This window comes from Megalops cyprinoides, chromosome 15 (assembly GCF_013368585.1).
Source record: "Megalops cyprinoides isolate fMegCyp1 chromosome 15, fMegCyp1.pri, whole genome shotgun sequence".
Taxonomy (NCBI): Eukaryota; Metazoa; Chordata; class Actinopteri; order Elopiformes; family Megalopidae; genus Megalops; species Megalops cyprinoides.
In genome coordinates, this window is record NC_050597.1 from 6,011,354 (window position 1) to 6,035,692 (window position 24,339).

The 24,339-nt window shown below is 38.2% G+C and overlaps 1 long non-coding RNA gene across 1 annotated transcript in view; it reads left to right on the forward strand.

Annotated features, from left to right (window-relative positions):
* Positions 1 to 24,339, forward strand: part of LOC118789810 — a 52,082-nt gene that overhangs the window by 25,248 nt on the left and 2,495 nt on the right. The window contains exon 3 of the long non-coding RNA XR_005005482.1: positions 18,676 to 18,781. This is a non-coding gene — a long non-coding RNA (uncharacterized LOC118789810). The remainder of the gene's footprint in view (positions 1 to 18,675; positions 18,782 to 24,339) is intronic.

Below are 24,339 nucleotides of genomic sequence, written 5' to 3' on the forward strand. Positions count from 1 at the left end.
AGGAGACCTTTTCTGCTGTTTCCGTTTCCTTTGATGCACATGGGCTTCATTCATTTTTGGTCCATGGCCAAGTGTTTGAAAGCATCATGATAAGATTTTTGGGGTGTGTAGCCAATTGTCCTTTGTAATGGGTTAATTTGAGTGATCAGGCATCAACCAAAAGGAGCATCTGCCCGCCCTTCTTTGGAAACTGACAATAGAAAGGGTCTAAGAAGGTAAGATGGAGTCCAGGGGTCTTTATCTGCGATGCAGCTATGCTGAAATATGCAGTTCATGCTTACTGTCATTTACTGTAGCCTCACTTAAAAGGGTCCGCTTTGACAGAAATCTTGCTTTCCTGCCTTTTTTTGTAAATGTGTGTTCTCTTTATTGCAATATTGAAACTGTTAAATTATCTCAGTTCCTCTTCTCTCATGCTCGCTGTTAAGTCAGTGGGCAGCGAGTACTTCATATGTGTAACTTGGGTGTGTAAGTGATGAGTACAGAATTTTGTACTGTATATTGGTTAATGTGAACTGAAAGAGTAAAGAAAATGGGAATTCCTGGTATGGTGATGTTTTATACAGTAATGAGAGTTGCTCTGGAATATAGCTGTATATACAGCATTTAAGAAAAATGTAAAGCCTTTAATGTTCCAGAGAATTGTCAAGCTGTCAGATTTTGCATATCATCTGGATATTCACTTGCAAAACTTTCTTTATTTCCCTTCATAAGAAATAGCAACACAATATAGTCTGTTTTTTAATTGTTGTGAGGTTTTTGAACTCCCTGAGTTATAAAATGGTCATGTGTCTAACAATGAAGTAACTCGGTGCTGCTTTCAGCAACAACAAATCATTCATTATGAAATGAATGCACTGAAACCTGTGTAGTATTTTAACCTGTTGTATTCACAAAGTGGCAAATTAGCTGTAAGTATTGTTCCTTTTAGATGCCAATTCACTGACATTGTTTGCTGATTTTTGCCACTGTTTTGTCAGTGTTCATGGAAATGTATTTGCTGAACATTACAGAATAACAAAGCTTTGTTCCTGACTTTAGTGTCTGTGATTGGATATTGGTATTAAAAGGTAAAATCTGTCATCTAGATTTATGTTTGTTAATATTTCTGAGAGAGGATGCTTTTGTTGTAGCTGTAAGCCTAGACATTCATTATGAGGAAAACTTGTTTTTTTAGTATATGGTTTTAGGGATTTTTTTGTATTTTTGATCTTTAAAATTATTGAAATTTTTGATGTTTGGAGTACAGTGATTAAGTTCAATCTTTAACTGTAGTTTCTGTGCAGTCACTCCTGACCAGTCATATGCAGAACTATGTACAATAATTTATGTATCTGCAGTGCAAACATATTTCCAAAAATTACTCAACGAGGCACAGCTGTAGCTGTGTTGTTAGATTTGGCAGTGTTAACGTATGACTTTAATGTATTCTATTTTTGGCCAGTTTGGGTAGGTACACTGCTAGCTCGGCGCACATTCAAGATATTTCATTGTGAGTAACAGTTGTGTTACAGTTCAACATTTTCATATCCATTTATTATGTGTATATGTACTTTTTCATACATGTCTAGGGGAATGATAATGTTGGTTTTGTGAAAGGATTTAACATCTCCAGTGTTTAAGATGAGCAGTCTGACGTGCTTATCTATATTCGTAGATTAAACATATTTATTTTGTGAATTGGATTTGTCCTCACTATTTGTGCAAACGGAGACCTCATATAGGGTGGGTCTTTTAGAAAATCAAACTCTGAGGATGTGTTCAGTAAAGTTTAGTGAAGGCTTTTGTGTGGCAAATCCAGTTAAAATGGATCATTTACAAATACTCATTGCCTCTTGTAGTAAACTTCAGATGTCTCTCTAGCTCCATTTCCTGTAATGTAAACTAATGGTGATTCTTCAGAGAGTGGCCTGAGCTCTTCATAAAGTTAACCTCCCCTGAGGGAAGGAATTTGATTTTAGGATGATGTTAATGAAACTATTTGTTAAAGATAATTAAGGAGATGGCTGCTGAGAGTGTGTAATACACATACTGTACACTACACACCAATGGTGAGGACAGCTGTGGAGAAACTCTTCATTGGTACTGATTTCTTTGATGTAGTTCACAGTTTATTTTAGACCTCAGCATTGTGAAGTAAAACAGTAACTGTAATGTACTAATGGTTGCATTAATGGGTACCTTAATGGTGTAAATGTCTTTGTTTAAAATTGATCTGCAGTTGCCCAATTCACAAGCAGAACAAAAAAGAGAATTGCCCTGTTTAGTAACATACATAGAAGTTCCCACATCCCCCAGCTACATCACATATCAACACTGTTTTATAGCTATTTACTGAAGCTTTTCCAGTTGGAATAGTGTGGAACTGTATGTACTATGGGTCTGAAAAAACATGGATGTGTTATCCATGTTCTTGTTATCCATGTTCTTTCAGATGACATTTGTGTAATGTTCTCCGAACAAAAATAACCTAGCTGAAATACATAGTATTAGTAGTGACAGAAAATGTAATTATCGTCATTGTGTAGTGAGTGAATGCAAAAGCCGTTACTCAAAAGATGTTCACTTTTTACTGTGCTGTTGTTTTTGGCACGATCTATAGTAATTTGTCAGATTACAAACTCGTCTGCTGTTGTTTCGTTTTGAACATCCTGGTACTGTATACTGGAACAATCCGGATTATTTCAAAGCAAGAATGATGGCTTTTACCGTTCATACAGAGGATGATTCAGGGGCGGCAATTTACAAATAACCAGGCTGATGTCGTAAGTGAATAAGTTTTAGTAACCTTATTTTTAAAACGTTCTCCTCAGAATTGTTTCACAGGCGTTATATTGTTCATGCTTTGTTTGTTTCATTGAGTTTCATTTTGACCTCATTTACGGTTATTGATATATTCTTAGACGACATTCTCTGAGCCCACCTTTTTTTTCTTAGTCATTTTCGTGCATTCCTATATGTCAGAATCAGCACTTTTCTTTCTAAATGTCATCATTTGAGCTAGACTCATTTTTTTTTTTTTTTTTGCAGGAGGGTTTGTCTTCACAGATGTTTGCGTCTGGGTCACTGTACCACTGCCGAATGAGCAGCACTGTGTAAGATCTAGAGTAATGGTCGGGCAGGCCCGGCGCTGGCTTATTGTGAAACCCTGAAATGCGTCAACGCCTCTATGAAATTGTGCGCTGAACTTTGCCGCCACTGGCTTTTTTTTTTTTTTTTTTTGACGTCGTCATTTTTCGACGTGCAGCTGCACCATCAGACGGTAGCAGCCTGCGCGTACCTGGACCGCCTCCCCCTCGTCCTCCCCATAGAGATACCTTTGTTGTTGTTTTTCTTGAAACTGCTCCGCCATCCCAGCTCAGGACTCTGCAGCGGACCGCGACGCGGGTCATGGCGGCCGCTCCGTGGCTGGCAGGGAGCTGTTTCGTCTAGCCACCCGCCGTTGCAATGACGGGTGACTGCGTGTTGATGCCTTGAGTTAACCAAAACAAAGGGCTGCTCGAAGTCTCATCAGTGTTGCCATGAAATTCAGCTGCCATTCTGCTGTTTAGAAGTCAGCGTGCCCGGTGATCCCCTCCGAGGCCAGGATCAGGGTCAGACAGCAGAGTCCTTCCTGCGGCCCGCAGCTTTGCTGAACGCCCACTGTGTAGTAAATCAGACCGGTCATCACTTCGGTCCTTGACATGTTTGACCGCAGTGATGAGGTCAGGCCTTTGAAAAACACCCATGTATGGATTAGCCCTCTGAAAGCCGTTGATGTACGACACAGACTCAGAGCACGTGAAGCAGTGAACAGCGGTCCTTTTTTTGGGTCTTTATGAATCATAGGGTTTTGTCTGTGTGTCTGTGTTAAATCAGCACTAAGTGATAATTATGTGATGTAGCTAATTTAGCTAAATCACTAAAGCAGTAGTTTAGCTCTTTGTTTTGTTCTTTGGCTGATTATTTGGTTGTTTTAGGTGTTACAAAAATATGAATATGCACATCTTTTTGTCCCATGTGGCTGTGAGAGAGTAAATCTTCAATCTGAGTTATTCAACTAACCAACGTCTGTTATTATTCATACAACACGCTGACCTGTTACTGATTTTAATTATTGCACATTCTTAAGACAGATAAACTAATCCAGCATATTACAGCCTTATTTTTAATTGGCATCGGACTGATTAGAGATGAGTCATTTCTCCATCACGATTAGCAACTGACGTAGTGAGAACCCACTCAGAGCGTCGCCGTGCCTTCCCCTAGTTAAAGCGTGCAAATTTGCAACGAGATAGCAATTTCGGTGTTTGCAGAGGGCGGCTCATCAGACCTTAGACTAAAGTCGCGGGCTGAGGTGGCAAATACGCCGGTGCAAGTGACGGACATCTGCCAAGCGGGGTGACCTGATAAGGGTGTGGGTGATAAGCAGACAGAAAGAGAGAGGGGGAAGAGAGAGGGAGGGAGGGACCGCACGGTGTAGCGAGTGAGGCCCACGCACTCCATCTTGCACCATCACTCTCATATTCACTGTCTCCCAGAAGAAGCAGCTGAAAACAGGCTGCACAATGGGAAGACAAACTATCTACAGCTAAATCAGAGGCCGAGTGAGATGCCGGCACGCGGCTAGTGTACCAAAGGCTGCCCTGTTATCGTCCATATCCAGATCGAAGATAAATACAGTGACGCTCCTTGCATGTTTTTGTTTGATTTAAATAACGAAGGCAAGTACGAGAACGCCAGTACATCATTATACGGTAAAACGGTCTCATCGCTGTGTGGCAATACTTACCTTGCTTCAAATTGCATTTAAGTTAAAGCATATTTAGGATATAATATTTGAAAATACATCAGTAAACTGATGTGAAAAGCAAAATTAAACTATTAAATTACATTATTATGGAAGATGACGAATATAGTTTTTAAATTGTCTGGTAATTGTGAGGTGTTTATTGTTTTTTTGTTTGTCAAATATGATATAGTGATGTTTTAATTGTTTTAAGGCTTGGTTTCTTTCAGTTTGCAAATAAAACTGTCTGTTTGAGCCATTTGCATTCATGGTGTTACTAAGCCCTAGATTCAATATTATTTGACCTTAACTTTGACTCCCAAATAAATGTGCTTTTTCAATAAAAGAAAAAATCTCCTCATTCTTTTTAGTTGTTGTTTAAATCACTGAACTGTATTTGTGAAGGAATAAAATAATACTTGAGTTTATATTGAAGTCAAAGTCAAGGACAAATGTTTCAGTGTAGGAGTCATTTTTATAACCGCATTTCACCTTTGTTTACAAAATACATTATATGAACTCCCTGCATGTAGAATTTTAAAGAACATTCATGTATTACCTGACATCTCTATACATAAGTGAAATATTTTTTGCAAAAATCATCTTCTCTTCCAAAGACATATTCACTATCATTTAGTCATCCTACATCTACTAAAAAATGTAAGCCTAACACATAGTGAGTGGCAGCATAACTCATTCAGCATGCTGCACAATTTCCACTGAAACTGGCAGAATTGGGAGGCAGCTCGAAGGATGAGGGAGTGTGAAAATTCGGCGAGGCTTTGAGCGGGAGATCAAACAGAAAAACAGTGACAGGGTGCTGTGCTTTTGTCCTTCATCCCTCTCTCGGCCCACCGCTGCTCAGCTACTCGCCTCACACACTCTCGGTTGTGCTTTACTCTCAAACGGAGTCGCAGTGGAGGAAGGCGAAACTCATGGGGTTCAACAGAAAAATGGGATTCCTATCACCTTTTCACTTTTACGGTTACAAGACAGCTAGAAAGAAAAAAAAAAAAAAAACACTTGCATTTTTCTGTTGCTTCAGAGTCTGTGTGTGTGTGTGTGTGTGTGTGTGTGTGTGTGTGTTTGTCAGAGAGAGACAGACCTGAAAGCTCACTGTAGGTGGGGGAATACCTCCAGGACTCCAGACAATGTCCCCACCAACGCTGGCAGTTTCTCCAAACACACCCCCGTAGGACAGGACGATCGCAGAAGGGCACAGGGAAAGCTACAGGAGGGCGGGTCTACCCAGTGGCTCAGATGTGGGGTGAAAGCAGTACTTGACAGTACTACCTTACCTGGTCTACACCAGCAAAACTCATAAGGTACATCAGTTAACATCTCTTCAGTTCCACCCTGTGTGGACTGGCTGTTTGATTATGCACATGGTCCAAAAGTTGTGAAGTGGGAGAAAGAAGAGCATGCTCAATTTAACATTTCTGGTGACACACGCACATACATTCAAGGACAGACCCATCTGTGTTATTTCTTAATTCTGAAGGGTTAATATACAGTTTTCATATGCTCTGAAAGGAAATAGTTATGAGATATTTAATGTAGTGGCTGACGTTTTGAACATGGAACATTTATTTACGCGGTGAAGAGGAATTTAATGCCAAAAAAAAATTCAGTCAGTTGTTTTAGTAGCTTTTTTCCCTAATTTTTTTCTGTAGAGGAGTTGTAATTCCTTAATTTCACAGAAGATAACATTGCGAACAAAGTGGTGTGATATTGGGTTTTGTTCATTGGGGACCTTGGTGTTGACAGCGTTTGCGTGAGCATGGTGGCAGCAGCTCTCGGTTTTGTTATGAAGCTCAGGGACAGAGCCGCTGCAGCCATCATCTCTGCGTCCAGTGTAGGATCAGTGAAGCAGCAATGGTTTCTTATCAATGACGCCGTGGGCGGGACCGAGACTGCGTGGGCGTCGGAGACACTGAGAAACTGTGCTGCCGGTCGCATGATTCACAGTAATAAGAGGCCTCAGTCATACCTTCTGAAACTGCTGTCGGCCTCTGCTGCTAACTCACGCAGCTAGGTAGTCCGGTTTGAGCACAAAGAAAAAAGAAACATTTTTACTGCTAGGAACCTATATTTTTTCGTATTTTTATCGTGACCTGGAGGTTTTCTAGCAGAACTGAACACTTGATTTTTAATATAGCTGTGTATTTCAGTGATATCCTGAAAGCACTGCTGTTCTGGGTGACTGCACATAATAATGTGACTGAGAGTTCTGTTTGGTTTAGCTTATTAATATTTCTATTTTCTTTGTTTTTTTTTTCTATTTCTACTTTAGTACTGTAGGTCTAGACTCCATACTGGACAGTGAGTTATCCACATATCAACCTAAGCAGCTGTGCTTTATTATATTACCTCTGGTAGTAAGGTACCCAGCAAGTCCAGACACTTTCAAGAGTAGTGTGAAAGAACAGGGTGTGTTTGAGTGAGCCATTGGTCATTTATTACTGTTGACAGATATATCCTTGCCACAACTGTACTTTAGAGTCTATCTGCTGCACAGTGCACAGACATTAAAAGACAAAGGAATACATTATGGTTGGTGTGAGTTGTGCAGAACAGTATAGGCTTCATACAGTCTGTGAACTGGTTTGCCATGTTACAGTGGGAAAAAAAGCATCCCCCTCTCAGACTCTGCATGCTTCTCTACAAATCTGCCACCTTCGAGTTCTCTGAGTACACTTGTGTTGTGCCATGCTGACAGCACTCCTCCCCTCCCTGTGCTACATGTGTTTGTTGTGAAAATAGATGATCTGGAGCACACTTTTACGCGTCAAAGACAGAGCTGTCTAACCTCAGAGGTAACTTCAGCGCTTTGCGTCTGACATGTTGTGCAGTACCCGTCAACAACAGTAGGTGGCGATGTTAATAAAGAAATACATGAATGCACCGTGAGGCAGATTTGTGTTTTCCTCTCATGTCATGAAACATTGGCTCCTAGCTTCTTCTTTTTTTCACAGTGTTGTTTACGATGCTCAACCAGGTTTTATGAAAAGATAAACTGTGCTTTTTGACTGATAGTATTAGATTATTTGCTGACATGATATTTTGGTTTGCTTCATGTGTTTTTGGACTGACATTTGAGTTTTTTGGGGTTTTTTTTTTTTCTTCATATGAGAAAATGAGTCTGTGATACCACCTACTCTCTTTGTTCTAGTTTCTGTCACCACATAGAAAACCAATATGAAGGAGTTACCTCTGAAAATGAATAGTGGCTCAATATCGTTTTTATCATTTTACCCGACACTGCAAGGCTCTGCCTTCCAAATGTAGAAATAAACAAATGTTTTCCATAACTTGATGTAGCATAATAGAAATCCTATAAGCAAAATATCATTAGAACATAGCCCAATGTACTCCATCATGGATTTAAATAATGCTTAAAAATTGTTACTGTTATGATATTTCTCAGTTGCTGAATAAATAACACAATAATCTTTAAAACAATCTATTTCAGAGGGAACTTTGTAATTTATATTAAATGATTCCTTTATATTTAGATTCCAGACGATGTGTGCCACAGTTGTAAATGTCTTGATAAAGCTGAACTGTACAGACGTTTTCAATAAAGGTCATGTTTGTGAAGTATTCACTCATTTACAGTCCATATCACACTTCACACCTCAAAAAATTAAGTCAGAAATTTATAATAAAAGCAAACTTTAGTATCATCATTCTGCCTGAGGTTTTAGCTTTAAATTTGTATTAGAATAATGTTTAATCAAACTAAAAAGAGCAGTTTGCTACTGAGAACAGTTATTTGTGAAATGGTGACAAATTTATTCATATTATTTCTGTAAATGTGTCTGTTTACAACTGCTACAATGGTTTTACTTACTGTAGGGTTCTCTGAAATATAAACTTAAAAATACTGGCACCAGCACCCCTGTAATACTTTATTACCTCTTCCATTACAATATCTCTTTAAATCTCATTTCAATCTACAAAAACAAGTGAATGCTGCACAATTTATTTTGAAAAGTAACAGTCTCTGAGTTTTTTGTTATTGGTACCTAGATATTACAGTGGCTTTTCGCTTTGAATTGCAAAAGAATTGACCCAGTAAAGCTGGATATTGTCTAAATAATGCACATCGTGAGACATTTAAATCAGAATGGTTTTATACCAGCAGAATTCCTTCTACAGACTTCTCCCAACATGGGCTATAAGGAATGTTGAATTGTCTGTCTGAAGTATGTATCAAAGTATTTGTGATTATAATTCATCTTAACATATGAATGAAAGTAGCATTTCTCAAACAAAAAAAAATCAGTTATTAAGTTAAGAAGCTCTGGCATAAACCTGTAGAAACTGAATTGACTCTCTTTATTTGATCTTTTTAATCCCCTCCCTTCACACCACTCCTACATTACATTATGTGGATGCATTTAAATCTTATGTTTCTTTTAAGAAAAAAAAAATCACTTGATGTGTAGCACAGGAAACTGTGTATAGTGGATACTGGGCACTGGGGTGAACTGACATTATTTTATCTATTAAATTTAAATAAATGAAAATGAATTGAATTGGTGTTCCTGTTGTGCATGGCACTCAGCAGATATGAGTGAGAGGGGGTGGAATTTTACACCACAGCCAACAAAAAACGTCGTGGACGAGGATCACAGAAATACTCTTTCGGCTTCCAACACATAAGTAAACATATTTTTCACCCACTGTGTGTAGGAAGGCTAGTTTGCTAGTGAAGTAACTGATATAAAATTATTTATGTCACCCCCCCCACCCCCCAAAAAATACATTTTTGTATTCTGTGTAAATATCAAACCTGTCTTACATTCACAGAGGCTATCTGATGTCCGCTGCTTTCCTTCACACCTCACAAACTGTTAGTTTTCTCTTTTTCACTTCTGATTCAGCTGCAGTGCACACTTGCACCTGTGGAAATGCCAGAAATCTCACTGTGTTTATTAATACTAGTTTCTGAACAAACAATTGATTAAATGTCACGGCCCCATCATCAGGCTTCCTGTATGAAAAGACCGTGATAATAATAGAGCTGTATCTGGTCTCTGACATTTGTGGCTTTTTGGAGATGGATGTTTTTTAGATATTCACCTCTGTGTTTAGGGCACGGTTCAAATCACTCGGTTTGGCCTTTGCTCTTAATGATTAGGAAGCAAAATACAGTCTTCCCAACATGTAAGATTTACCTCTTCTTGGAAATACTAGTTTTTTATGCATGCAAGGATGTGTGCAAAAGATTTTCTACAGAGTGTAGTCTTACATTTTTAATGAATGTTTCCAGTTTGCAAAGATTTTTTTTCTTCAAAAAGGTATACACTTAATGGCAATTAGTATGCTTTTGTGCGTTATATATAATTACACAGAAAAGTCACTTTTCCTTCAGTTGACTTTTTGTATCAAGAGTCTGTATGACTTTTTACAAGTTGTACAAGATATTTACTTCTTTCAAGTTGACACACATTAGGCAGAGTCAGTGATGAAGTTATATGAGCTGTGTGCAACCCTGATAATTTTGTAATAATTATGTTTTAGACTTCTGTGTAACGGTTTTCTTTATTTTGGGTATAGGTGACAGTATTTGGTGTCACTGTACTTTTGATAAAGTAGCTGGGGATGTCTGCAGTTATTGTGGGTGTGTTAGTCAGCAGAAACCCTATTATAATACAGTATAATACTGTACAATTTAAAACAAATTATTAAGAATCACTATTTATTCAAGACAGTGCACGAGTTGAATGAGTGGAAGCACATTAACTCTCATGACCCTGCAATTTTTGTGTATGCCTAAATGTAGGGCCTACTGCCTGTACTATAGGGGGTTGTTGTATTTCTTATATGGCTGTTAATAATACAGGATATGACATATTAGAAATACTGTATCAGAGAAAACTCGTGTGCGTCGCTATTGCCGATAGTTATGTGATTTTTTTTTTTTGAGGATTACGAAACCTCTGCAAAAAAAATGCTGCCCGTGGCAACACTTTATGACATTTTACAGAACCTGAATTCATTAGAAGCTGAAGATCGGAAGCAGTTCCTGCTGCAGACGCGTTGGTGACGATTCGTTTGAACGTGGGTCCAGACGGCTGGTGAAGAGCGTCTAGAAAAGAGCAGCGCGATGCTCCGAGCACAGCGCTATGTGGGATGATGCGCGCCTTGCCTTTTATGTATGAATCACTCTTCCTCCACAGCTCCACAGCCTGTGGTTTTCACAGAAAAAAATAGATACCTATCCTTTTCACTTATTTCACTCTTAGTCACTGGAAAAAAATTGAGATAGCCGTCAGGGTTAAAAATGCTTGCAGTGCGCGAATGTTTTAGATATTTGAAAGTGACGGCTGGTGCGTCAATGAGACAAAAATGAACAAAGCCATTCGCTCTGGAGCCGTGTAGACAGCCGACAGCCGCACTGTGCAGAGAATGGAATTGGTAAATATGCCGTAGAAATATAAGTATATTGAAGTTTCTGCGTGGAGGACTTTAAGGTCATGCTGGTGGAGGTTACATCGCATGGATAAATTGTCTCGGTTGTCACCGTTGAGTGCGTGAAATGCTATACAATTTATGTAGCCTACTGTAGTTAGCAAGGGTTTGTCTTAAATGTGTGCCGGTGGGATTTCTATAAGTTTTTAAAATTCATTCTCAAGCTACATGGGTAGCTCAGCCTGATAGTGAATTGTTTACATTGATGCAAAGAGGAACCACCGGGTGTTTGGAAACTGTTTTCATACAATGAGAGGATATTAAAGTGCAATGCTGTTCGCAACAGTATCGGACTTTCCTATGCCTATGCCATCGTTAATTGTTTTTATTAAGTAATAAACGATCTTGGTTTTTTCTAATTGCTGACATGCAAACAAACTCCACACTTACATGTTAATTTGAGTTCATAGCTAAACCTGCACTTCCCAGAATTCTGTTGTGATCGCTTGCTGCCTTCAGAATGAAGCAAATTTTCTTAGAATAATAGTAATAGAGGTTGTTATCTAGAAACATACTGTATTATTTCTGTAAAAGGTGTAACACTGTTAGTGGGCTACTTAGGCTGGGAAGTGGGCCACTGGTGTGTTTTGTGTTGTGGTGTTTTGCTTTGATTTGTCTACCATAAAAGCTGATTTATCTGAAGGAATTCTTGTTAGCACTGTACTGATCATGTGGAAAGAAAACAGGATTTTGTGTGTCTAAATGTGTGTCTTTGTGTGAGATTGTGCATTTGTGTTAATGTGTGTGTTTGTGTGTGTGAAAAATGGAGACTTTGTGGGTGTTGTGACAGCTGGCCTCAGTGTACAAAGGCCAAAACAAGCAGTTTCACAGAGCCTTGTTGTGAGTCAAGGAGCTCCCTGATATCAGAAGAACGGTTTGATCTGAGTCCCTCACTTTCTCTGATGAGAAATAAGTGCCTTCTCAGTATTAATCCTCTCCCTTTCGATACTGCAGGCTTTCTGAAAACTGTTGTGATTTTTATACTAGAAACTTAATTCATCAGTGATTCAAGATATATTACTTCCATTTTTATTTTTAACTTGTACGGACTTGGCAAGTGTGAAATGTCTAGTTTGCTTGTGTGAGCTCCTGAAAGTGTTTATGGAATCGGCCATTGATTGGTGGTTTAGACTGCTGCTATGTGCAAGTATCACTCTCAGAAAAGGGTAGCCTTTTATTATAAATTTGTATAGCGTAACACATACAGTTCAAGCCTGCAGATTACTTTGTTAATGAAGAATTAACTCCACACCTGACATAGCATGTGGATTCATTTATCCCTCACACTTTTGGCTTTTTATATTTGTTACACAGTGTGTTGATGTGTATGCTGTAAACAGGAAATTACGTGTGTATTACATTTAGAATAGATATTTTATGAAGGTGAAAAATTCCTATTTGGCATGAGGGTAATCCTGAGTTCCTGTACAAAATTGGATTATATCACAATGACTGTTTGTCCACAAAGATGGTTGGTAGGGCATCCCTGTGCTGCGTGATTTAATTTTTTTATTCCCAAAAAACACTGCTATATTGTATCGTTTAAAGGCTAGTTAGAATATAGTCTGCAGACAAGCTCGATAGAAACCTAAATTATGACAAGTGAAAACAAGAAAATGACATAATGGCAGAGTTACGCCTGTGAAACCCAAGCTTCGGAAAGGTTGTATATTATGTAAAGCTGAGACAAAATGAAACTTTAGTGGACTTCCACAGTATAATTACTTGAAAGCTGTCTGAAGATGAAGTGAGTTTAACAAGGAAATTTCAAGAACAGATGCTGGGGTGGTAAAAAAAAAAAAAAAAAGTGGTAATGAAATGTCCTGTTTGGGGTATTCTAAAGCAAAAAAAACAAAATGCTGATAATCATAAAACAAAGCAAAACAATCAGACATATGAAAAAAGCCAGACACACAGTGGATCATCAATACCGAAAACAAAAGAAAACACATTTGTTACAATGACCCACACTAATTGTAGTTCCTCCTTTTATCTATTTGACTTTTTAACTGAGCAAGTCTAAGTGTTGATAAATACAAACAATGCATGTTATTCTGCCACTCAACATACTGTCACATGAGATGCAGTTAAATCTATATGCCTGACCTAGTGTGCCTCATATCTGTTTCTAGGACAATATCAACATTTTTTGCCTATTGCTGACTACATAAGTTTCTCAAAATCATTATAGCATTTTATTTTCCCAGCATTATTTCATTATTGCAATAACTTTGAGATTTATAACACTGTTGGTTAAGAAAAAGTTACAGCTAACTCTGTTAGTGTCCTCTGACCTTTGACCTTTTAATAGGTCTCTTTCAGGCACAGTGAACAAGGGCCACATTTATTCCATAGTGAGTGATAAATCCTGCCGTTTTCCTCATGTGAAATCGACAAAGACAAAGCAAGCAGCCCTGATGTTCATGTGGGATAGTTATGTGTATTGGTAGGATATTAGCTAGTAAGGTGCACTAACATGAAAGTCCTGTAGACCAGAGGTTGAAACATTGCTGTGCAGAGTCTATATGGGCAAAGTTAGTGTTCTATGCTAGTGTGTCATATGTTCTGTGCCAGTATATTGTATGTTTAGACACATGAGAGTACCTTATTAGCGACTATAGCCTAGTGCCATATGTAATTAAAGTATCAATAATATAATATATTGTTTGTTCTGTTTTGTGGTATTCTTTTGTCACTATATGAGTAGCCTGTTTTTCTCTTTACATTTAGTGTAAAATCAAATGGAATAACCTTGCAGGCTAAAATTTGAAAATGCGGTAAAGACGGCAAAGCCATTCTTAAAATCTGCACACAATTCTTACAAAACCATTTTTCAAAAAAAAAAAAAAACAATGCAAATTGTTTGTGTACAAGTCAGTTTGTGGAGATGGAGGACACCCACAAAAGGTAGGCTACAGATCCGAGAGCCAGTGAGGTGAGGAGAGGAGCCGGGATGCGCGTGGGCCAGCTCTCAATACACAGATGGCACAAACGAAACCTGTAAGATGTTTAAATGTCATACAGAAATATCAAGTTCTTTACAAAATATTGCTTAGCTTGGCTCAGAATAATATGTCAGTGCCTCTGTGAAACCACAAGTCTTTTCTCAGTTTTGTTTTCTGGCTTAAAAGCGTAAATTTTTCACCTCATGATGTTGTTATCTTCTGAGTGAGAAAACTGAAATTCGTGGAACTTCTTATGAACATCCTGTCAATCAAGCTGAAAAATTGCGTGCTTTTGGGATGTGTTTGTTCTGTATGGCAGCCACATTGTTTGGCAATCAATACTTTACCTGTTTGTTGCATTTTTAAAACCGAACGAGCCACACAATTTCAGAAATGACCCTATCTCAAGACTGTGGCATATACAGGTCAATTCAAAATTTCAGGGACATCAATTACAGGTAATCAACCAATCATATGAAAAGGAGAATGTAAGATATTTAAAAACTGTAAGATTAAAAAAAAAAACATATTTAGAGTCATTTTCTAAGTCACCCATTTTCTAAAACTAAGCAAAAAAAAGGTGCCATAACAGATCAGATTAGTAATGTCTTGACTGTTTGTCGAAAACCTCAATGTAGGTGGGCGTTTCTGATGAAAAACATCAGAATCCCTACGTCTGAGATCACGCCACGCTTGTAGAATTAGGACACAGTCAGTTACACAGAGTGGCTTAAAACATAATCGTGGGATGCAGTTTTCTGAAGGGATGCTGCAGTAGGTACACCATGCCGCGTGGCGACAGATGGATGTCAGGACACCCACCTGTGGTTCTGTGTTCAGACGCAGGCTGAGGTTAAAATGACTGGGGGAAGTCTACAAGCCTGCTGTTTCTCACACAGGGGAAAAACATCTGCAGTCTGCAAACTTTAAATACATACAAAATGTAATTTCAGTATGCAAGGAGTATAGACTGCAGTTGGCTTTCTAATTGAGACTTTCTGTGATCTAAATTTAATATTGCTAATATTGTTAGCATAGTTCAGACATCATAGTGTCGACTTTGGTATACTATGGCCTGAAGAAGATTCATGTTTTGTTGCAAATCCTTGTAGCTAGTTTTGTTGACTGATTTGATTTATGTGAGTAAAAGAGAAGTTGGTGCAATTTTTGTGCTGTTACAATTACATGCATATTTTTTCCATACTCCATACTTCCACAGTTGTAAAGATGTGCTGTGTTTCTGTATATTAAAAAATGAATGATGTCTCTCTTATATTACTGCTTTCTCATTTTGAAAGAGCAGCGTAGAAGGTTTGACGTTGTAAGGGGGTGAGCTGTGCTTTATTGTGCCAGAGCAGGTTTTGATGAAATCCTACATGATGTACGGCAGTTTCAGAATTTGTCACTGCTGTTCACATACGTGCACATACATATTACTCACCGATTTGTGTGGGCACACGGAAGAAGAGTCCACCGGTGCTCTTCACACACACACAGGGCATGGGACCATTTGCGAGGGATAAAGGTGAAATTAATTCAATTTGAAAACTGAAAAGAAAATTAATCAAACTGAAACTGTCCACGAAGTCTTAAATTTCTTTGCTATAATTTTAATTTATTTCCTGTCAAAATGATTTTTTTTTTTTCTTTAAGAATCTAAATTATTGTACGGGGTCTAAATGAATATCTGATATGACAGCACTTCCTATTGTGCATCTCTCAGATTGACGGTGTTTTTTTATGTTTGTGTGTATACTGATAGTAAGGTTAGAATTTCCCCCATTTAACTAGAAATGCACACTCGAAACAGAATTTCCATCTACGTTGCTCTGCTGCAAATGTGGCTGTTTTGAAAACCCGTGACTGGGGCAGTTCAGCTGCTGGCTTTGTTTATATCTACTTGAGCCGTGGAGAGTGCACAAGGACCTTGTGAAAAATATTCTGTGGTATCCTTCTTAGATTTTTTTTCTTGTGCGTGTGAGTTTCAGTATTGATCATTTGGGTTGGCAATGTGTAGGAGTGACTCTGAGTGTCTGACCGTTATCTAGATTGCCAAATACCAACCGTCTCATCCTTCTACCTTTGGTTAATTAGCCCTGAACCACAGAGCTCATTTTTTGGAGAACATTGAGAGAAGACCCGATCTCTGTATTTAGTCTGAAATTTGTGGCATTTTCAGTGTAGTGCTTTGTAGTCCAATTTCAGCCTTGTTTTAATAATTTCAGACTAGTTTTCCAGATAATAGTTGCTCCTTCAGAATGTAATTCTAATGTGTTTTGTTTGGGCTTTAATTTTCTGTTGCAGAAAGACTTTGAAAGATGTTAACTGTGACTGCCATTTCACAATGGTCCTGCTATTTCTTTCATTTCAAGATGAGCAGTGAGGGGAAAAAAAAGAAAGGAGATTAGCAAGCTCACGGCACAAAACTTCTCTCTTTGTTTAACCACGAAGCTCATCAAAGAATGTGTCAAACTGCACTTGAGTGTGTCTGACTAATTTTGATAACACAAAATGCACAGTAAACCTTACTTCATGTTTTGAGAAGCACTGTCATCTTTTCTCTTGAATGTAGGTAGATTTTGTTGGGGCTTCATTTTCAGCTGGAATTATTTTATTTATCTATTTATTTGCTGGTCCTGTTTATATGCAACAGACAAATATGCACATGGTCAGTTTCTTATAAATTATGACAACCACAGGATTCATGCTCTGTTAAGATAAGTATTTCTTGGGTGGCACAATTGGCAAATTAATTTAAGACTTGGTGGTATTTTGCAGTTTCATGATGCCATTGTCTTTGCAGTTGTAACCATGCAATTTACCATACATGCAAGAGGGTAAATATTCTCTACCTAATGTAAATATCAGGTTTAAAGTAATGAAGGTGCCATCTGAATTTTGCTGTACTTGTTTAATGGTTGTTTTTTTATATAAATAAATACAAAAAAGTCATTGTGAAACCTTGATGGCTTGGGTGATAATATTACAGCCGTGGAGGGGAAATCTGCCTCATGAAAATGTTCTTTCACAACCCACTCAGTTTCGATAGGAAAAATCTTTAACCTTTTCAGCAACAGCAAATGCCTATAAAAAAACTGAGCAGTTTTTTTTTTTTTGGTAGGGTTGTCATTTTGTTTTTTTTAAGGTATTGATGTCCTGTACAAAACAACCCAGATCTGAACACATGAAAGTACAGTAAATGTGTTTACCAGACTGTCAGAGGTGAAGTTACAGATGTGAACAAAGAGTTTTAAGCAGTCTTGCATTTTTTCAAAATTGACCTGTTAGTCTGTGTTCCTGGTGTGTGTGCACTTTGATAAAAAGCAGGCCCGTGTACTGTTGATTTCAATTCCCTGACTTTACCAGCTGTATTGATGTCAATCATTTCATGGTGTCTGTGTTATCTTGGTAATTTCTATTTATCTGAATGCATAAATAAAAAGCATTGTTTATGGGACTTAAGTTCACAATTGGTTTATTTCTCTTGTAATGCCACAAACTGTTGAAGAAAATAATTGTCAAAAGACAAGAAATCCAGGCCATTTGCATGGCCTTTATGTGTACTTTAATATCTGAACCTATAATTCTGGGTTTTGTGATTGCTTCTTTCCCTTTTCTGTTTTTATGTGGCATTAGGGACTGTAATTTCAATTACAAAAAAATAGCTCTTGTAAAACCAATCTATGTATTTCATTAGTTGAAATCATTTATATGTTAATGCTGTGTTGTGGGTATTAATGTACGAAACACTTCCAGCCCTCCAGGAGGGTCAGTGTTAACATTTTGCCATGTGAGAAGTGCTTGGTGGATTTGTGCTTTTACCACTGCAGTTTTTTTGTTCTACCAGCACACAGATATTACTTCCTGTTTGCTTTGTGTACCATCGAAGCAACACCAGGTGCTATTTTTAAATGTATTTTGCCAGCAGCTTGTTCGAACATTTTCTCATTCCCTCCCCCCCCCCTCCTCTGTGTGAATAGCAGACTTTGCAGTTTTGTATTATAATGGATTCTGACCTAAATTCAGGAAAAAAAAAACTTGTCTCCTTTTCAGTCTGATCTAAGGCTGAATGAATTATATAGACAGTGAAAAAATACAATACAAGGTCACAGCCTGAGTGAACTGGTGTCAAGTGCTGTATCTATGTTACTCTTCCTAGGTACAAATGAAAATATTTTGTTACTGTTTCTGTGTCATTTCATATTTCAGCATGGTGTTATCCCAGCAGTTAATGCAGTAGTGTTGGTTCTCTATTTCTGTTAGGCCTTTTAATCATGCACAGACATGTGGTCTTAACAACCACTGCCCATGCCTTCTTCATCATTCTTCACTATTTGTGTATTTCCTTACCCGTTTTTCCAGTTTATACCTAGAAAAACTGAATCTCTGTGTATACATTTTTGATAAGTGCAAATGGAGCTTTGGGGTCAGCCAGTTTAGACATTAATCTTATTTGTTTTGTATCTCCCTCTTAAATTTCAGCAAGGAGAGAGGATGGGAATGCTGCAGAACCCCGGATAGCCTCTCCTCGACCCCCGCCTCCCCACCCCACACCCCCTTGGGTGAGATCATGGGGGGTATGAACCATGTGAGTATTTTTACCTGTTGACCTACTCCACGCTTAGATGTTCACATCTGTCCAGGAGCTGCTGAGCACATTCAGATCAGGTCCGTCCCGTGCAGGGCATGACAAATGCCTGTATTGGTGACGCTCTGTGTCCCAGAACTTACATATGCCTTCTAGACATTCCTGCAGTGGCCGTGACCATCAGGCCAAATCCCTAATGCAGTATAATAGGATTCTTGTCAGGGTAATTCAGGAATGCATGTTGGTTTTACCCTTTTGCAATTAGGTTATTAAATTTGACCAATTGGATATATTTAATCACTCTACACAATAGACATTTACTATTTTTATACAGTGCACAGACTGCAAGTTGACATTTTATTTGTGTCCTTGTGCTCATAGCAGGAAGTGCCCATACTTTCTCGGTTTGGTGACAGAATTTCAATTTAACTGAGCACCTGCCTAATTAGACAGTAGTATTGACAAGTGAGATTTAAGACTAAAAATAGGTCTCATTGACAGCATCTTATAAAAACTATGATATTATATTACAAAGCAGAAACATGGGGATATTGCGTTTGTAGTGAATCTAGTGGGTTAAAATGGACCTGTTTGGTGTAGATTACAGAATTAACATGGACTCAGCCAGTCTGTACAGGATTGTCTTTTTTCTTGCTGTAGTGCTTCACCATCATTTTCAAATGGAGATAGGGGTAGAGAATTTATTAGAAATAATTTCAAAGAAACTAAGTTGAAAATTGCCATCAATATGCTGAATAACATAATTTCATTGCATCGCACTCATTAATTTTGATGGTGTGGAAAGTAACACTAAGTACTCATTATGGCCACTGTACAGTTGATGAAGGTGCAGTTTTCTGTCCATAATTTGTTGTGTCTGTGGCCATGTTTGTGGAAGTGTGGGACAGCACTGTGGCGTAGTGGTAAGGAGCAGGGCTCATAACCGAAAAGGTTGCTGGTTCAGTTTCCTAGTGGCACACTGCTTTATACCCTGGGTAATGTACTTAACCCAGAAAAAGAAAAAAAATGTCTCAGTAAAACATCCAGCTGGACAATGGATAATATGTAAAATTGTAACCTGTGTAAGTCGCTCTGGTTAGGAGCGCCTGCTTAGTGACAACAGTGTAATGCAGTGTTATGCAAATGCTGGCAGGGTGGTGGATTCTGTGATCTAGTGACTGATGAAAAGGAGTGTGTGTACCTGGCTTCCCTTCATTTCTAGGCTGTCTAGTAAGGTTGCACAAGTTAACTTCTGGTAAGGCTTTAATAGTGTTATACTCGCACCAGCTGGTCTGGGAGTGCTGTTAGCCTGGTCCGACACTGTTGCTCATTCAACTTGAATGGATACATTTCTGTTCTTCCGTGCTGGAAGTCGACCTGAATAAGAGCGCCTGCTAAATGAGGGTAATGTAATGTAACGTTGTGCAAACGCTGGCGAGGCGGTGGACCCGGCGACCTCTGTCTCCGTGTCCCGTCCTGCCGACGGCCCGCAGGCAGGCCGACCACGCCCTCCCGCCCTCCCCGCACCCTCGCCAAAGCTCTGTTTACTCTTCTGAGCTCTGTCTTGCATGTGCCCTGTTCTAAATTTAGCTTATCTGGAAAATGACACTCGTCAGATAACGGACTAATCTTTAAAAGTACGTTATTGTCTGCCCTTTCCTCTCAGCGTATCAGACCGTAGTAGTTGTTTTGATATCCAATTAAAGGTTTTATTTTTTTTAATCGGTGTTTCCCAAATCGGGCTTTGATTGTTTTGATTGTTGCTAAGATGACCGCCATTTAACGGGACAATTCCAGTTACAGGAAGTTCTGTAGGTCTGTGTTACAAAAGTACTGCTGGGGAAGGGGTTATCGCTGTACTGAAACAGTATATCGTCTGCCTTACCTTAGGCAGACAGGGTCATAAACTTCAAACTGATGACACAGCAGAAGGTCATCAGCATTAAGGTTTGAGTGGCTCTCTGACTGGATTTGTCAAACAGCTTGAGGGAATAAAATCTTTTAAATGGTCTTCTGTTTGACTGTGTACTTGGTGCACTTTTAGCACCAGTGATAAGACTGAAATGATATGCTGTTTGTCAGCACACGCAGTTCCATGGTTTGTTTTAGGGACACATTTCACCATGCAATGAAAAACAGAAATATATTCTGCTGTTGTTATTGCTGTTTTATTATGTGACTTAAAGCGAGCATAAAATACTATGTGATATTACATGTGTTTTATGCACTCACATGGGAAAAAGGTGGTAGGCATTTTTTGCCAGAGACATCACACATTGGTTGGAGTAGAGAGACATCACCCCATTTCCACCACTCCCTAATCTCTGATCACTAAAACACTGTGATGCATTTCATTTATTGCATTTCACATAAACACTTTATGATGATTTGCCTGCTGTGAGGAAAGGTGTTCTTTTTGTTTTTCTTGTAATGAACAGTGTAGCCAGTGTTTTCTCTGTTTATTTTTAAAGTATCTGAAAGTTTACTAGACCCTGTTTAATTTCCCCGCAGAGATTAGTGCATGGTTTAAAACATTACTGAAAGCAAGGCTGTGGCATTCTGTGTTGCTTTTTGGTTTTTAGTGTTGTGTTGGTTTATGACTTTAATCATGCCCTCTATTTCTGATCTCATAGTTGACATCACAGATGAGTTAATGTAATTTTTGGGAAACACAAAGACATTTGTCCTCAGGTCACATGGCACTTAATGAGATTAGTGTTCACGGAAAACACCGCTCAAGGTTGTTGCTCCTTGCCTGGGTCATTACAATGGTGCCTGTATTGGCCTCTGTAATATTGCTATGCAGCCCCTAAACACACACTGACAAAACATTAGTGGGGTTCCCACGCTACTGTGTGAGAAAAATATTTGCATCCTGGAAAATCTTAATAAGCTAAAAAATCAAGTAAAAGCGAGGAACTCAACTTAAAAATCAAGGAAAAGTAGTTCATTCAGACATTTCTCCTTTACCGATATCTGAATAGAAATATATACAAAAGTATGTGTGAATTTCTTGCTATCTTACTAGTATGATGTCATTTCTCATCGTATCTAGCAGTGTGAGTGTGGTCACATTTCTGACAGCTTGATGAACTTGCAGGTTTGTACATTAGATCCATTGCTAAAAATTAATTAATGGCTGATATTAGCCAGGAGCAGCCATAAGCATGTTTAAATATAGACATAAATTTCAATTTCAGGGAATTTCACTGCTGCAACAATTGAAACAGTCATTGAGAAATCGTCCTTTTGATGAAACCCAAGGACCCAACTCGGCACAGTCATCGAAGGTCCTATCTCAGTTATCAGGGGTTTCCCCCGCGTCTTGGCAAAATTTTGCTATACTCAATGTGCCCGTCTAATCACCTCCCGGTTTGATTGGCTAAATAAATATAACCAAAATGAAAAATAATGATGTCATAATAAAGTGTGTGGCGCAAAATGGCTGCCGTGCAGCACCCAGCCAGGGACTTCATATTAGTAGAAGCTTAGGTGAGTCCCAGCTCTCTCACTGCAAACTACAGTGAGATCCATGCAAAGTGCCATATGTAATCCATTGTTATTTGGAGGAATCTGTGCTGACTTTCAGGTTATTTTTAAATATTTTTTTTCCTCATTGGTTTAGTCCAATGCACACAGTACTGAGCACTGTTATTAGATTGTGTATCATGGACAGCATAGTATGGTAGGAATTATTTTTGACTGTTTCTAGTGATTTGACTTACTTAGCTTTGTCTATGAATATAGTGGGGGGGAAATATAGGTAAAAACTGCTGGGACACAGTCAAACCTGCACCTTTTCCCCTGTTTGGTACCCTTTTTTCACAAAGTGACAAGTGAGGTTTGTTACTTTATTTTTAAACTTTGTTTTTATGCCCCTGATGTTTTCAACTGTGTGTGTGCATATACATATATATACAGAATTACACAACACATATATATATATATATATATATTTGAGATATCTATGAGAGATATCTATGAGAGAAATAGATAGCATTTTGCATGCTTCACATATTAGCCTTTATTTATGCAACCACAGACAGTGGAAAAGACAGCCTCCTTCAAAAGAGGCAACGCTTTGGCTTGCATGATTCTGCCGGTGTCTCATCTTCCTCAGGTTCAGCAATTGGAAGGCTGCAGCCGTAGCACATAGAAACACAAAGTCATATGTCTGCAGGGCAAGTGTGACATCTCCACTCCGTTTAGGCCGTAAGCCTAGAGGAAGTTGTGACATCGAGTCATTTTCGCAGCTCAGACTTTTGGGAAACTGAAGCACCCGTAAAAGAGACTCTCTCCCGGCTTGCTGTATTCTGTCAGGTGCTAAGGAGCTGTGAGCTGAAGTGTTGTCAATTTCCTCAAATCTTATTGAAAATTGTTTCTGTTTTTTTCTTTGTTTGCCTTACCAGTTAGGTACTTGATTCCATAGTAAAAGGATCTGATTTAAAAATATCACTGACTGTATGGAGAATATACATTTTTTTCATGACCCAAGTACTGTACACTCTGCACATGATGAATAAATTCAAATATTTAAATAAGGTAGGTGAATTTCAGGTTTATATCGTTCATGTTTCCACCCAGTAAGTTACCAAGGTAGATCAGTGAAATAAATTACAGAAATGTATTATGCTGACACTAAAATTAAAGAAAATGAAGCTGTGGAATGTTTACCTTTTTCTCTCATTTTCTCTCAAATTCTTATGGGAAAGGAAAATTTAGTTTATTCAATTTCTTTTCATAGACAAATGTTTTTTTTAAATTCTGTATAAATGGCATATTCACCACATAATATTTTATAGTCTTAAGTATATTTTAGGATGGGATTGTTGAAATTAATGAGCGCCCTGTCAGTATTTTAAATCCATCTGTATTATTTTTACATAGTGAAATAGAATACTTTAAAGGTTATTTCAGTTTACCACAGTTTTCTTAGTACTGGCATGCAGATTAATGGAATTAATTTAGCTATTGAAGCCACCATAGTAGATATGAGACAAAATATCATAAATTCAGATTTCACAAAATCATAAAATGATGACTTGCTTTACCTCAAATTACTACATAAGATTAAAACTGGCTCAAATGTAATTTACTTTTTTTTCCCAGAAATATCATGTCAGTGGAATTCTTACTGTCTGTAATCATTCTGGCCATTAATCCTCTGTAGTATTATGAAAGAATTATTATGTTATATATTGTTATGATCCATTGTTCCTATTGGTCGGTTTGCGACAACAGTCACCAGTACATACCACAGTAAATGGAATTTTCACGCATTGACAGACATAAAAACTGCATCTGATCCAGCCCGTGTCACTAAGAGCTAAAATAATTTTCCAAAGGTGGAAACATTTTCCATCTCTTTTGAGAAGTAAACAGCTCTTGTAAGTCAACAAATAAACCCTACTGTGTAATGGTCTTTGAATAATGTGTTGTATGATGAGCCGAATGTATTGAAGTTTGTAATAGTTTATAATGATGTATTGAAATGGCAGATGTGCCGTCTGCCAAATTACAAATCGGCAGGGTATAACCCATAATAACCGTGAATGGTT